At 41.8% G+C, this 14,932-nt stretch overlaps 1 pseudogene; it reads right to left on the minus strand.

Moving 5' to 3' along the window:
• Window positions 1-5,235: 5,235 nt before the first annotated feature.
• On the minus strand, window positions 5,236-6,428 carry LOC127237397 (glyceraldehyde-3-phosphate dehydrogenase-like; annotated as a pseudogene).
• Window positions 6,429-14,932: the final 8,504 nt, after the last annotated feature.

Genomic DNA, 14,932 nt, shown 5'->3' on the forward strand with positions numbered 1-14,932 from the left:
TTCTGCTGCTGTTTCTGTGTCAAAATACCAGAGAAACATGCAAGGAGGAAACGCTGTATCTGAGCTCCTTGTTTCAGAGGTTAGTGGTTTGTTGGCTTCACTGCTTTTGGGCTGGTGTGACATGGAACAACATAGCAGGGAGAAGATGGCGGGCAGGCTGGAAGGAAGCTACTTACCTGCTAGCCAGGAAGCACAGGAAATCAAGAGAAAGGAAGGGACTGGGGTTCCCATGTCCTCTTGAAAAACATATTTCTCTAACATACATAACCTAATCCCTCTACCATGTTCCACCTCTATAGGCTCTGGCTGTTGATAGCATTAGCTGGTAACCAATGCCTTTAACAAATGAACTTTAGGAAAACATCTAAAAGTAACCTATGCCAGAAGCTAAGGCATTGCTGGATAGCCAAATAAAGAGACTTGCCAGAAAGGGTTCTAAAATGTAGGATGATAAAGTAACTAAAAAATAATAATAATAATAATCAATAGATTAAGTTGTGTTTGTTTTTGCAAGAGGAAGATCTGAGCATTTTTAAAGGCAAGATAGAGCAAACAGGGTAAATAGTAGGGTATGCCAAGGAAAGTTAGCCACCTACTTCACCATCCATTGATTTTAAAGTTGTCCCATGACCAATTAGAATGAACTATGGCTGTCACTGTTGAACTGGGCTCTACTAATCAAGTCCAATGGCGGTACTGTCTTCTGGAAGTTCTTTCAGAGGCAATTTCTCTGCCTCTTGGCATATTCTCATTTCTCCTCTTTTTCTCTGGCTATTATGCAGATTCAATGCCCAGGGCTAAAACACTTTGAGGAATAAGGTGACCACATTCAATGAGTCAAGGCACAAAAGCTGGGTTTTGTGGAGCAGAGCCACAGTTGCCAACTTCTAACTCCAAAGGGCATTAGATTTCATGTTTGAACTATTATTCTGCATAGACAATCTTAGCCCACTGAGCTAGTGGGTTTAGTGGTGTGAGCTTAAAGGACCCTGCATTGGTCTGTGAAGTAGAATAAAACTCAAAGAGAGAGAAAGACCAGGGAAGGATGGCAGAGGTGTGGATAGAGAGAAGGAGGCTTAAAATAGCAGTTCTAATAAGTAAAGCAGTATATCGGTTTGTCCAGGGCCTGAATAGTCTCTGGTCTCCAAATCTCCACTCTACTCACTCTACTACCCAGATCTGGTTGCAAGAGATGATTTTGGTGCACTTTTCAGTCAGATTCCCTTCTCCTCTAGCTCTACCTGGTTTGGTAAACCTGAGGCACCAGCAGGAGAGTGAGGATGAGCAGACAACCTGAACACCTGCTATGCTTGACTGTACTACCCTTCCGAATTCTGCAGTCCCAGTCACGGCTGGGTTCCAGCATGCCTCTAATGTTCCCAAGGGCGTAGGGATGCACTCTTGTTCAATTTCCATAACCAAGACCACACCTCTCTAAGTCTTCCCTTCATCAGCCCTCCTCAGCCCCTTCGAAGTGAAGTGAGTCATCTGCTTCCTGTTGGGGCATATGTTTTGCTTTGCTAAGATTTTTGTGAATCTAAGTATATTGGCCTTTTAATTATGACTAATGTAACTGTGCTTTGATAGCACTAATTCCATTTTGAGCTTTTCCGTATAACCCACGCTGTAACAAAGCCAAGGGTGGTGTGAGAGTCACCTTAAGAAACATGAACTGATACATAAATAGGAGAGCTGGTGTCTGGGACTTTTGTGTCCAAAGTTGATATCTGGAAGTTAAGCTAATACACCTCCATATGACTACAAATACCAGGGACCTCAGGCTGCCATTTAAGACATACCTCATATTTGAACAGTGTCTTCCACAAACTGTCTGGCTCATTACTGGTGTTCTGTACTTGGTTTCTATTTTCACCGCAGTCCTGAGGGGTTGAACCCAGGGCCTAGCAGATGGTTGGCTTGGCAAACATTCTAGCACCAAGCTGTATCCTAAATCCTACCTTGTATCATATATGGTGGGGGTAGGTAGATTTTTGTTTTATTTTGAGACAGAATCTTTCTATGCAGTTCATGCTGGCCTTAAACTCATGATTTTCTTGCTTCAGCCTCCCGGGATTACAGATATGAGACAATCAGATTCTTTAACTTATTTTTGTCTATATTTTATTGTCATTAAATGTAATATAGTATATATTTTGTTATTTTTGCTTATTCTTCTTTTGTGTTGATTGTAATAGACTGATTAACTCAGGAATTGTCTTTGTCATTTGAATAGAGACTCTTAGCCAGTTAAAATTGTCAACTTGGATCAATGAGCCCAGAACAGGTTAGAAAGCATCTGAGGGCTTCTAAATATTCCCAGAGTCCATGGAGAGAAATAAAGAAATCATATAAAGGTACAGCAGGGACGCCCAAGAACATCTCCAGAATCAGTGAATGATTTACTCGATGGACTCTCAAGACTTAGGCAATAATTGTAGCTATGAGAAAAAGGATGCAGCAGGGAGAGATGTCTGGAAGAAATAAGACAAACTGGCAAGGCTTCTTGGAAGTTATGGGATGTGTTTAATTTCTCCTGAAGCAAAAGATAATAGCACAGCAACGTGTCCATTACAAGACTAAAGTCAGTGCCCAAGGCTTTTACAGAGAGATTTTTGCCATAGTCATCTTTTCCTTAACAGTGTATAAATCCTAGACTCCAGGAAGGAGAGGTATTGAACATAAACCACACTGTTTACACAATTTAAACATACTGAGGAACTCCTACCAGTTCAGAAATGATGGGAGCCCTCTGAAATTCAAGTTGTCAGAGCTAGCCACGGTCAGCCTTGGTAGCAGGCCTCTCTCAGCTAGCATCTCAAATGTGCTGTGTTCTGCACAAGGAATTACTGATGTTTTATCCTAGGAGGACATTAAACACAAGCTTAAAAGCACTTGGCTAGACACTAGCAAGCCTCATGGAGATGGGGACAGGTTCATCTAGAAGTGATATGTAGGATGATGAGATGAGAATAATTACTGGAGGAAGGGACTGTGCACTTCAGAGGGCTCAGCCTTCTGCAGGTCAGAGAGACTGGAAACAAGGGGCAAAGTTGGTAAAAACAATCAAACAAACAAAACCACAGACTTCTTTTCTGAGAGATAAAAGCTTCTCTTTCATTTTATTATTCTTTCTGTTGCTTGTTCTGCTCTATCCTTTTTCTTTTCTGTTCTTCTGCCCTGATGTTTCTTTTTCTCTTTCTTGAGGACTTCATTCTCTTTTATTTTCTCCTGTATAGCTTATATTCCACAGTAGAATCTTTCAAGTAATATAAAAATCACAATGTAGCTACATTCTATTTTTAAGTGAATGATTACAACGAATGCATGCAAGCAAAAAAAAAATTCCCATTTCCCTTACATGATTAAACACTTTATGTATTATAGGTAAAAAACAAATTATCACCAAGAATCCACATAGAGTTAAACATTTATCCCTTGGACTTCTCATAAGAGCCTTTCTGCCATAACTGCTTATATAGGCAGTAGTTTTTATAATTGCCAGAAAAATAAAACAGGTTACTAGTTTCTATTTTTGTATTTTAGACTCCAGTCCAGTTATCTTAACTAATCATCTAATTCTTTGTTTTCTAGTACGTGAACTCAGTTGTCTAAAGCTTTGTTTTAACTGTGGTGCACACAGAAGCCTGACAACACATTTCCCAGTATCAAAAGGAACATGACCTAACTCCTGGGACTCAATTGTTTTCCTTAATCATTAACCTAAACTGTAGTCTACATGACTCCTCAAGAGAAACTCATACATCCTAGCTCTGTGACACATCCTTGTTCCTCTTTTCTGTCCTCTGCAGCTCCTGCTTTATCAGGGGTGAGATCAATACTATATCCTATCTTTACCTACATTAATTTCCCCCCTAAACTAACATCTATCACAATCCCTTACTCTATTTGTTAGAAATCCTTAATCATCAAAATCTTATTTAAACCAACACTATTACTCTATAAAATTACTACTTCAATTAAACAGAACAGCATCAGGGGACACCGTCTTCATAATAATCCACAGGTGAACATGCCCAGAAGAATGGGGTATTTCCCTGAGATAATCACACTACATACCTGGTAGTGTGGATCCCCCCTACACCCATTCACACTGTGCCAGAGACCAGAGGGAAAAAAGACAGCCGCTGACATGTAGAGGGACAGCAGTAGCAAGAGACATTCTGGAGCCAAAGCCCTCGGGCCCTTGCCCATCTGAGATTCACCCGCCAGTGCCTTGCATTCTGGTGGGCCAAACTCTTGAAGCTCAAGTGCCACCTACTGCTCCTCTGACAGGGCCACCACCAGGGGACATGGCTTAACAGATGAGCATTTACCAGGTACACTCAGGGGTCTCAATTCCATCCCCAGCATTGAAAACAAACAAAAGGGGGAGGGGTTGGAGAGAGGAGAGAAGAAGGGTCCTGAGAAGTGAATAGATGGAGCCTAGAGGGAAGAGGTTAAAATAGGGACAATTGTTCATGCTTATCGGGTCTCAGGTCATAGAGGACTTCAGAGGTACATAGGCCTGAAGTACAGCCAGGCTGTAAAGCAGAAACTATAGAGAAGAAAACATGGACTGAATTCCTCTTTTCCCAGGGACTCTACTCAACAGACATGGGCCTCAGAACTGCCTACATACAAGACTATGTGCTATAGGACAAAGAGTTGGATGGGACTTCAGGCCCAGTCCCTTTGTATTCATGATATCAGTAATTCATGCTTACACAGCATACTGCCGCTTGAGAAGGATTTTTTTCATAGACTATATTCTTGGAGCAATGAGGCAGGTTGGTAAGTACCCAGAGCTTAGAATGCCGGGGCCAGACCTGAATTCTAGGTGGCAACAAAAGCAAAGAGGACCTTAATTGGGACTCATATCCAAAACCATAGTCTTTCTTTGAAAGTACTAACTGTAGCATTTGTTCAGTATGTTCTCTTGAAGGTGGGTACCCTGGTTGTCTAGACCTTATACCACTTAAACTTTCTGATTGGTTATTCTGGGTATTGCATCTGTTCTCCCTGTCATTATAGCTGGTCCTTAGGTCTCTTCTGTGTTGACACAAAAACCATGGCTTTCATGTTAAAGAACATAAGAGATAGTTTATTCTGGAGCCATTTTGAGTGACCATGGTCTATGAATACAGATGTAGGTTACCCTAAGTTCTATGTTGCAACACTGAAGAAGTTTCATGAAGTCTTATATTTTTTTGGGTTTTTTGTTTTGTTTTATTTTGTTTTTACAGGTGCAGTGAACTTTATTGATGGTACTCAAGAGAGCAGGGCTCCCTAAGCCCCTTAATTCTGGGGGTCTGGGATAGAAACTGTGGGGGAGATTAGTGTCAGGGGTTGTTGGACAGGGACTGCTCATCAGCCAGGGTCTCTCTCTTGCTCATGTCCTTGCTGGGGGTGGATGGTCCAGGATGGGCTCTTACTCCTTGGAGGCCATGTAGGCCATGAGGTCCACCACCCTGTTGCTGGAGCCAAATTCATTGTCATACCTGGAAATGAACTTTATGAAGTTGTCATTGAGAGCGATGCCAGCCCCAGCGTCAAGGGTGGAAGAGTGGGAGTCACTGTTGAAGTCACAGGAGACAACCTAGTCCTCAGTGTAGCCCAGGATGCCCTTCAGTGGGCCCTCGGATGCCTGCTTCACCACCTTCTTGATGTGGTCATACTTGGCAGCTTTCTCCAGGCGGCATGTCAGATCCACAACAGACACATTGGGGGTAGGAACATGGAAGGCCATGTCAATGAGCTTCCCGTTCAGCTCTGGGATGACCTTGCCCACAGCCTTGGCAGCACCAGTGGATGCATGAATGATGTTCTGGGCAGCCTCATGCCCATCATGCCACAGCTTCCAGGAGGGGCCATCCACAGTCTTCTGGGTGGCAGTGATGACATGGACTGTGGTCATGAGTCCTTCCACATTACAAAGTTTTCATGGATGATCTTGGCCAGGGAGGCTAAGCAGTTGGTAGTGCAGGAAGCATTGCTGACAATCTTGAAGGAGTTGTCATATTTCTCATGGTTCACACCCATCACAAACATGGGGGCATCAGCAGAAGGAGCGGAGATGATGACCCTCTTGGTCCCACCCTTCAAGTGGGCCCCAGCTTTCTCCATGGTGGTGAAGACGCCAGTAGATTCCACAATATACTTGGTGCCAGCATCACCCATTTGATGTTGGCGGGACCTCGTTCCTGGAAGATGGTGATAGCCTTCCCGTTGATGACAAGCTTCCCATTCTCAGCCTTGACTGTGCCCTTGAACTTGCCATGGGTAGAGTCATACTGGAACATATAGAGCATGTAGTTGAGGTCAATGAAGGGGTCATTGATGGCAACAATGTCCACTTTGCCACAATTGATGGCAGCCCTGGTAACCAGGTGTCCAATACGGCCAAATCTGTTTACTCCAACCTTCACCATTGTGTCTCAGAAACAAGGCTGGCACTGAAAGAAAAGGTGTGGCTGTCTCTAAAACAGGGAGAAGCAGAGAGCCAAAGTCTTATAGTTTTATAGTATTAATAAAAGTCATAAATCAAGGCAAGTTTAAAATAGATCAGTGGGTATATTAGAGAAGTGGGTGCATCAAGATGGAATATGATGACCTAAGATGTTATATGATGACATTTTTAACTTAATGGTTGCTGGAAGCTAGTTGTCTGTCAAGTTAATAGATTTTATCTATTAGTTATAAGAAGTTAGTTCCAATACTGAAGTAGGAAACCACTGGTTATTCCAGATGGCTAGAACTAGCACAAGATGACCATCAGAGTTTACATGGGGGCTTACTCTTCTGTGTTTTTGCAGTGTTCTACCATTGGCCCATCTCAGCTCTATAAATGCTAACAGGAATCATGTAGGGCAAAGGGTAATTCTTTGCTTCACTAAAGGCAGCACTGAAAACTGTACATATTCAGAATTCTTTTTATTCCATGACTTATCAGAGTTCCTGTATGAAACATACAATGTGAATTTGCAAGATGTAGAATAAAATTATAGCAGTCATGACAGTTTGAGGAATGCACTGTGCTGTGGAATTCAGAGTGAGTGGTGGTCTAGACAATGAGCTCTCTGTCTGCCTTGTCACTGCCAGGTCCCCTGTACACATCACAGGGGCAGGCACTGAGCAGCTGTCCATAAATCTTGTTAAATTAATGGACATAGGGATCTCAGACTTCAACCTATACTTCCAGCTGGTGAGCTGAAGTAGCAGATGCTGGCTCTCAGTTCCAGTTCCCATGCCATCAGCTAAGGGTGTGACTTCTGTTCTTGTGCAGAGCATTGGGGGTCACCAATGATGGATATTTTTCAAGTTTTCATTTCCTTCATGTTGGTTTGTTGTTGTTGTTTTCTGTTTAACCTTCCCTAAATACTTTGTTGATTCTTAGCAATTGATGTGTGTGTGTCTGTGTGTGTGTGTGTGTGTGTGTGTGTGTGTGTGTGTGTGTGTGTGTGAGTGAGAGAGAGAGAGAGAGAGAGAGAGAGAGAGGTATATGGAAGCTTTCTGGACAAAGACCTGTGATTCCATTTTATTAGGGAAAATTCAGAGCCGGTATCTTATATAGAGTTACTATTGCTTGATAAAACACCATGACCAAAATCCAGTGGGACAGGAAAGGATTTAGCTGGCTGACACTTCCACACCATATATTCCATCATTGGAGGAAGTCAGAGCAGTAATTCAAGCAGGGCAGAAATCTGGAGGCAGGAGCTGTTACAGAGGCCATGAAGGAATGCAGCTTATTGGTTTGCTTTCCAGGGCTTGCTCAGTCTGATTTCCTTAGAACCCAGGACTACCAGCTAGGGGTGACACCCAAAGTGGACTGGGCCTTCCCACACCAATCACTAGTGAAGAAAATGCCTTACAGGCTTGTCTACAGCCTCATCTTATGGAGGCATTTTCTCAATTGGGGCACCCTCTTCTTTGATGACTCTAGTTTGTGTCAAGTTGACATAAAACTAACCAGCACAACCTGTGTTCTTAGGTCTTCCAGTGTTCTCAGAGCCCTGCCAGGGGTCATCCTGGAAATCTTACCAGCCATAATGGAGACTGTCCTTTTGTAAATGCAAGCATCACCTCCTCCATATCTTGGGGCCCCAGTCCAGACCCCTATCTCATCCTCTTCAAGAATAAAGTTCTAATTTCTGCCAAAGTGTGGAAATTTTGGCATCTGATCAACATGGATCTGAGTGTGGAATTTGGTATTTCCCTTCATCTGAAAACCACTTTCCATCTTGTTCTGAAGATAAGTAGATTTCTGTCCTGTTGGCTAAGTATGTTTCCATTGATCCTTTCCCCTATCCTTCTATTGCCCAGTTTCTAGTATCTGACTGATACTGACTCCATCCTGTTCCCCTAAGCTTAGTATGCTTGCATCTTTTTCACACCCTCTCCCACAGTTTCAGTGTGGTTGCAAGATGGACTCCATCACAGTTCCATTTCTACTAGCTCTCCCCCAGGTCCCTAACTCTCCATTTCTCATTTGGACTAAAGGCAGCACTTAAAGTTACTGTCTTTCTAAACTCACCACAATGCAGCTTGTTCTCTTCAATGCAGTTAAAAATGCTCTATAGTGGAAGTGTTCCAAGGAAAACATCTGGCCCTTCCATTGAAAATGTACTAGCTGGCATAGTGACCTCTGCGGTTCCCTGAATGGATTCACTTCCTCTCTTCATGTGTCCCTGTCCTGTTCCATCCCATGTGCACCCCACCACATGCCCTTAGGTCATTCATCAAGATGAATGGCTTTTCCACAATTGCTCACCAGGCTCACTGCTACACAGGCTCAGAAACTCAGCTCTGGTGATGCATTCTCCAAAGAAAGTGCCTAATTATCCCTAGGAGAGAATGTGGATTGAGAGCATGGGAGAGAAAAGGGCCAATGAAGAATTCCTAAGTGGAAGGCTGATGCTGTTTGACATTTAGCTGAAAATTCCCTTGTTTTTAATGTTTTTTTGTCTTCCAGATGGTCTTCAAGATAGCAGAGTTGGTAGTCTCAGTTCAAGATGATTTTGGATTAAACAGGCTGTTCCATGCTCATGGAGGAAGTGGGGTGACAGTGGCAAGGGTACAGGGAAATAGTCTTTATCACTGCACGTATGGTAGGAATTTCATCTTGTTCTGTTTCATTTATTATGAAGTAGTAAGGATGGAATCTAGGGCTTTGTACATGTTAGGCCTGGTGCTCTAGCACTTACTTAAACCCCTTGCCCTGTTGATATCATTTTTAATCAAAGAAAACTACTATGGTTGATATTAAACTATTTTATTTATTTAGATATGAAGGGAAAAGCAGAACCAGAAGTAGATGTTTTTGAGAATCTTGTCTACTAATGTAAACAATGCTGAGAAAATACAGAGGAAAGAATAAACTCATCAGTAATCTTACCTATGTAGTATCCGTTTTCTTTTCTTTTATGTCTGTGCTTTTTAAAATTCTTTGCCCATTGTAATGAAGGTATTTCCATAGGGTTTTATGGTTTTACTCAAATGGCTCAAGTAATTTTGTGTCTTGTTTTTATAAGGTGGTGCATGACTTTCATATTTATTCATATTAATTCCCATCTTTTTGTAAGGGAGAGCCTGATTGTTGTCTTAATCAGAAATTAAGGACTAATGGCCCTTTATCAGAAAGGTGGGTCAATGGAGTAGAGTGTCACTGTACTTTACCAGCCCACCTTCAAATCACAGCATGATTATATAAGGACATTTGAGAGATGGTGTTGCTGGGGGTTGGATCAGAAGGGCAGCCTTTAGAAGAGGAAGTATGATTAAGTCAGAGGCCAAGCCCATGACCTTGAATGTATTAATCTCCCTTCAGCTGTTCCTTTCATTATCTGGGATGACAATGAAGTCAAAATCTAAAACCACAGACTATATCAAGCTTTGGAGTCTGAAGAATCAGGATGGGCAATGTTGATGTAGAGATAGGGAGGGGTACCATTAAAATTCATTAAGACACACTAAGAAGCTGTAGTCTGGGCTTGTTGCAGGCTAAAGGGACTATGCCAATGAATTATTCAAGGTGAAAAGAGCTGAATGAAGGAATCATCTCTTGGCTTGGCAACAGTTCAGAACACAGTTCACATTTTCTCCCCAGGTAATAGGGTAACAAAGAGTCCCAAGGAAGCATGTTCCTTTGTTATGGAGTACTTTGTGAGTATTAAAAGGTCTTGGCAAGAGTTCTCCTGTTACATTTTGAAGCCTTGTTAGTAACTTGGGGAAAAGAACATTAGGAATATAATCTTCCATTCACAAATTACTAATAAACAGGTTCATGAAAAGTTTGAGGTACCCATGGGAATTCCTCTTTAATGATCTTAAGTAAAATAGTAAGCCACATCAAGTAAACAGTTTTGAACATCTTGGGTGGTGTATATGCACCGCCTCTCCACTTACACAGAGAAAAACAAGGCCCTTACTTCAGGACACTCGTGATCTAGCAGTGTGAGTCTGCATCCTAGTATTTCTCTGTGGTTAAAAGAAAAAAAGCCCAATTGGGCAGTGGTGGCACATGGCCTGTGCCTTTAATACCAGCACTTGGGAGGCAGAGGTAGACAAATCTCTGTGAGTTCAAGACCAGCCTGGTCTACAAGAGCGAGCTCCAGCACTGGCTCCAAAGCTACACAGAGAAATCCTGTCTTGAAAAAAAACAAACAGAAGGAAGTAAATAAGAAAGAAGAAAGAAAGATAGAAGGAAGGAAGGAAGGAAGAAAAGAAGGAAAGAAGGAAAAAAGAGAGGGAGGGGGAATAAAAAAGGTCTCTACATGAAGAGTGAGTGAGTGTGTGTGTGTGTGTGTGTGTGTGTGTGTGTGTGTGTGTGTGTATGTATGGTTGTGGTGGTGTAGTGGGGACATTGTTCTCTGGTTTCTTGTCTCTGCCCATTTGCCAGTGGGCAGGCTAATTTTCAGTACAACCTCAAAAAGAACCCTGCATATCTTGAGTCTTGTTCCTTTCTCCCTGTCCTGTTCACATGCAGTCTTTGCCTTGACTGTAGCAGCTTTTTAGGGAAGATTCCTTAGATGTTTCCTAAAAAAGGAATTCTCTCTTTCTTTCTTTCATTTTCTTCATCTCGTTGAAAATAAATTTTTTTCTGAAATATAATACATCCTGTTTATGGTTTCTCCTCCCTTTAATTCTCCTAGTTTCTCCTCATCTCCCCTCCCATCTGGATCCCCACCCTTTGTGTCTCTCTTTAGAAAACAAACAGGCTTCTGTGGGATAATAATAAATTATAATAACATAAAACAAAAAGTAACCTGGACAAAACAAACTGAAAGGAAAGAGCCCAAGAAAAGGCACAAGAGACAGAGACCTGCTCATTTGCATACTCAGGAATCTGGTTTAAAAAAATCACTAAACTGAAAGCCATAACATGTATGTAAAGGACCTATAAGGTAAAGAAAGAGAAGAAAAATATATATAAATAACATGAAACTAAACAATAAAAAATAATAAGGTAAAATTTTAAAAAGGAAAAGCCCTGACAGGACCTTACAGGTCAAGGAACCTCCAAAGATGGATGCCCTTGAGTTCATTTTCTGTTGTTTATCTGTTGCTGGGTGCACAGGCCACTCTTAGTTTCTCCCATAAGACTTCCTTGGAGGAAGCCATCTTCATTTACAAGTGGCTCTCAGTTGGAGGGAATCTGCTTTCTTAAGATGTAAGTTCTTTCTGCTTCCCATCACTACGTGGTGTTTTCTTGACAGAGCAGCATGTTATTACAGATTGGTTAGGGAGAATCTGTCATTTTACTTGTAAATGGAAGATTGTATTCCTAATGCTCTTTTCCCCAAACTACTAATCGTGCTTCAAACTATAACAGGAGAGCTTCCCAATTAATTAACTTGAAAGCAACCCATGGGGTTTCCCTGCCTGGTTTTCTGATATCAACTACTGAGAATTTGGCATTTAGAAATTGCTCTTGTAGGTTTGCTCCATTTTGTTTATTTGTGACAGGCTCATGTGTTGAAGCCTGGCCTTGAACTTACTATACAGCCAAGAATGACTCTAAGTTATTGATACTATTGCCTCTACCTCCTGAGTTTGGGGGTTGTAAATATGTGTCATGCCTGGTTTATGAGACTCTGACATCCAACTGAAGATCTTTGTAGGTGAACACTCTGCTCTGAGCCACATCTCCAGCCTGAACTCTGTTACTCACTCATTTAACCCATGTTCACAGAACAACCATGGGGAAGACAGTGACCAGGGCCCTGAGAATAGAAGGATGACAAGATGGATGCACTCTGTACTATACAGCAAAATCAGTTCCACTGAGGATGCTCTTATTATTTCTTGTGGCTTCTCACCTAATATGCTCATAGAAAACTCAGATTTCTTGGGATTGGTGTTCTTGTCTTCTGAAGAAGTTTGATTAAGGTAAAGATCAGCTGTTTCCCCAGGTAATGGGGGAACAAAGAGTCCTAAAGAAGCATGTTCCTTTGTGACCTGAGAACTTTGAGAGTGTTACAAGGTCTTGAGCTCTCCTGTTATACTTTGAAGCCCGATTAGTTTGGGGAAAAGGACATTAGGAATACAATCTTCCATTTACAAGTTACTAATTTGTATTGTAACTTTGATCTCGGGTAACAATGGATACAAGTCTCATAGAACTATGAATATTAAAACACAATGAAATCAGGTTATTTGAAGAAAGCTGAATGGAACTTGTAGAGATCATCAGCCTTGAGTCAGTTTCCTGGGTCTTGGGAGCCTTTTTCCCCCATCTAGACGGAAATGTTTTAGTCTGGGAGAACCAGCTAAATAGTCAAACAAAAACAAAAACCAGTCCTTTTTAGTGCACTTCCACTTAGTACAAGTAGGGACTTCCTGCTTTGATGGGCCACCATCCCTGGACTGTCCATTCCTGGCAGACCTACTGGTGATAACACCAACTGTGTAATTCACTCATGACTCTCAATGTAGAGTGAAGGGTTCCCAAGCAATGAAACCAACATCACAACCTAAAAGGGACCTCCTGATTCTGAGTTTAGGCCTGATGGACCAGTTCTAAACTGTCTGTTAGCCAGTTAATTTAATATCTATCTATCTCTCTCTGTATATATATAAAGTATATATTTGATAATTTGTAAACTAAAGACAGCAATAGCTTAATAAAACAACTCATCTTTTTTTCTTTTCTTTTTCAAGACAGAATTTCTCTGTATAGCCCTGGTGTCCTGAAACTCACTCTGTAGATCATGCTAGCCCTGAACTCAGAGATCTGCCTCTGTCTCCTCAGATCTCCAATAAAAAACATGCACCAGTACACTCTGCTAAAGTACAGCAGTTATAACAGTGTGCTATAATGCAAGGTCCATGAGTGTAAGCTCAAAATATCCCTCTCTGTATTACATGTAGGGTTGGTACTCTCTTTGGAGGGAATGGTTCATTTAAACCACAGAAAATAAAATCAAAGATAAGGAGTCTTTAGTACTTCGTTAAAATCTCACATTTGATGCCCAGATTAAGTCTGTATGGAAGTATACACCAGAGAACATGATTGGTCATTGGCCTGCTGCCTTAGGAGAGTGGGAAAGAACAGGTAGCTTGGTGACCCAATGGGATGACTCATTCAAGTGATGGGAAAGCCTGGGTTGCCCTGTTTCTCAGGAGAGAAGACCCCCTCTGGGTCTGACGAGATCGAGCTCCTAGTAAGTCTCTAATACTTTTATTTTTGCTAATCTACAATAAGGTGGTACTGTAGCTGGTATTTTTTCCTTAGCATCTAGTGAAATAAAGATGCATCTTACAAAGGATTAAGTATTCCATGCCATTAAATTCCATGCCATGCTGATTGTCCCTATATTATGCTCCATCCAGATTTCAACTTGTCCCAGTCACCTCCCTCTGTACTGCAATGGCAGCACATGGCAGTGCTCTGAGTCATAGCCAGGATGAAGGGTCTGCTCTAAATTACCCTTGGCAGTGAGCTCACACACCTCTCGAGGGAGATTCTTCCTTCTGAAAGTTCCACCATTATTCTCTCACTTGGCTTTTGATCCTTTCCCAAGGGACCTGCTTTAAAGTTAGCTTCAATCAGAGGAAGCAGTCTGCCCAGTGCTCAAGAACACCTGAAAACCAGCATCCCAAGTCACCTGCCCAAACCCTGTGCTGTGCCTATCGTTGCCCCTTTCATTTCAACAACCATTAGTGGATATTTACAGTGGTGATGGTGGCTTGCTGCAACATAGTTTAAGACATGATCTAGTCTCTTTAGTTTTACCTCTAAAGGATTTAGGGCACAAAATTGTGCTGGCTGGGGCTTCACTGTTTCTTTTCCCAACCCTTTACTTCAGATCTTTGGTTAGGGGTGAAGCATTACATAAAACAAGTTTACATAACAGCGCCCATACCACATAATCACATATTATGGTTGGTGATAAAGAAAAAAATAAGCACTTCACATAGCATGACTCTCTCAAAAGAATTTAAATTACAAACCTAAGCTGAAATCTCTTGGCTTTTACTAGAGTTGCAGAACTGATAATGTCCAACTGGGATACATAAATTACCATGTTCAGAGCCACCACTTGACTCTTAATCAAACCCTCCTGCTACTTAATCTAAGGTGCAATTACTCTTGATAATTGGCAGGTGACATTTTCATAGGAAGCCGCAGTATATTTATACATGTACGTGTTTAAGTTGTGCTCTCTGTCCTGTTGACAGAGGAAGTGAAGGATCATTCTAGCTTTGGAAATGTTCAGCTTTTACAAAGTGGAAAACTTTGGATGCTGTACTTGTATTCCTTGGGGGTGGTCTGGGGATGGGGAAGGCACTGCTTTAAGAGCCTGGCTGGGGTCTGTTTTGCAGTGTGCTATGTGGGCTGTGAGTTCTTTATAGTTTATGCCCAAATCCCTGTTGAAAAAGGTTTGCTATCCAGCTTTTGCTAATAAAACACCAGAAACCCAGAAAGACAAGT

This window comes from Phodopus roborovskii, unplaced genomic scaffold (assembly GCF_943737965.1).
Source record: "Phodopus roborovskii unplaced genomic scaffold, PHOROB, whole genome shotgun sequence".
NCBI classification, from domain to species: domain Eukaryota; kingdom Metazoa; phylum Chordata; class Mammalia; order Rodentia; family Cricetidae; genus Phodopus; species Phodopus roborovskii.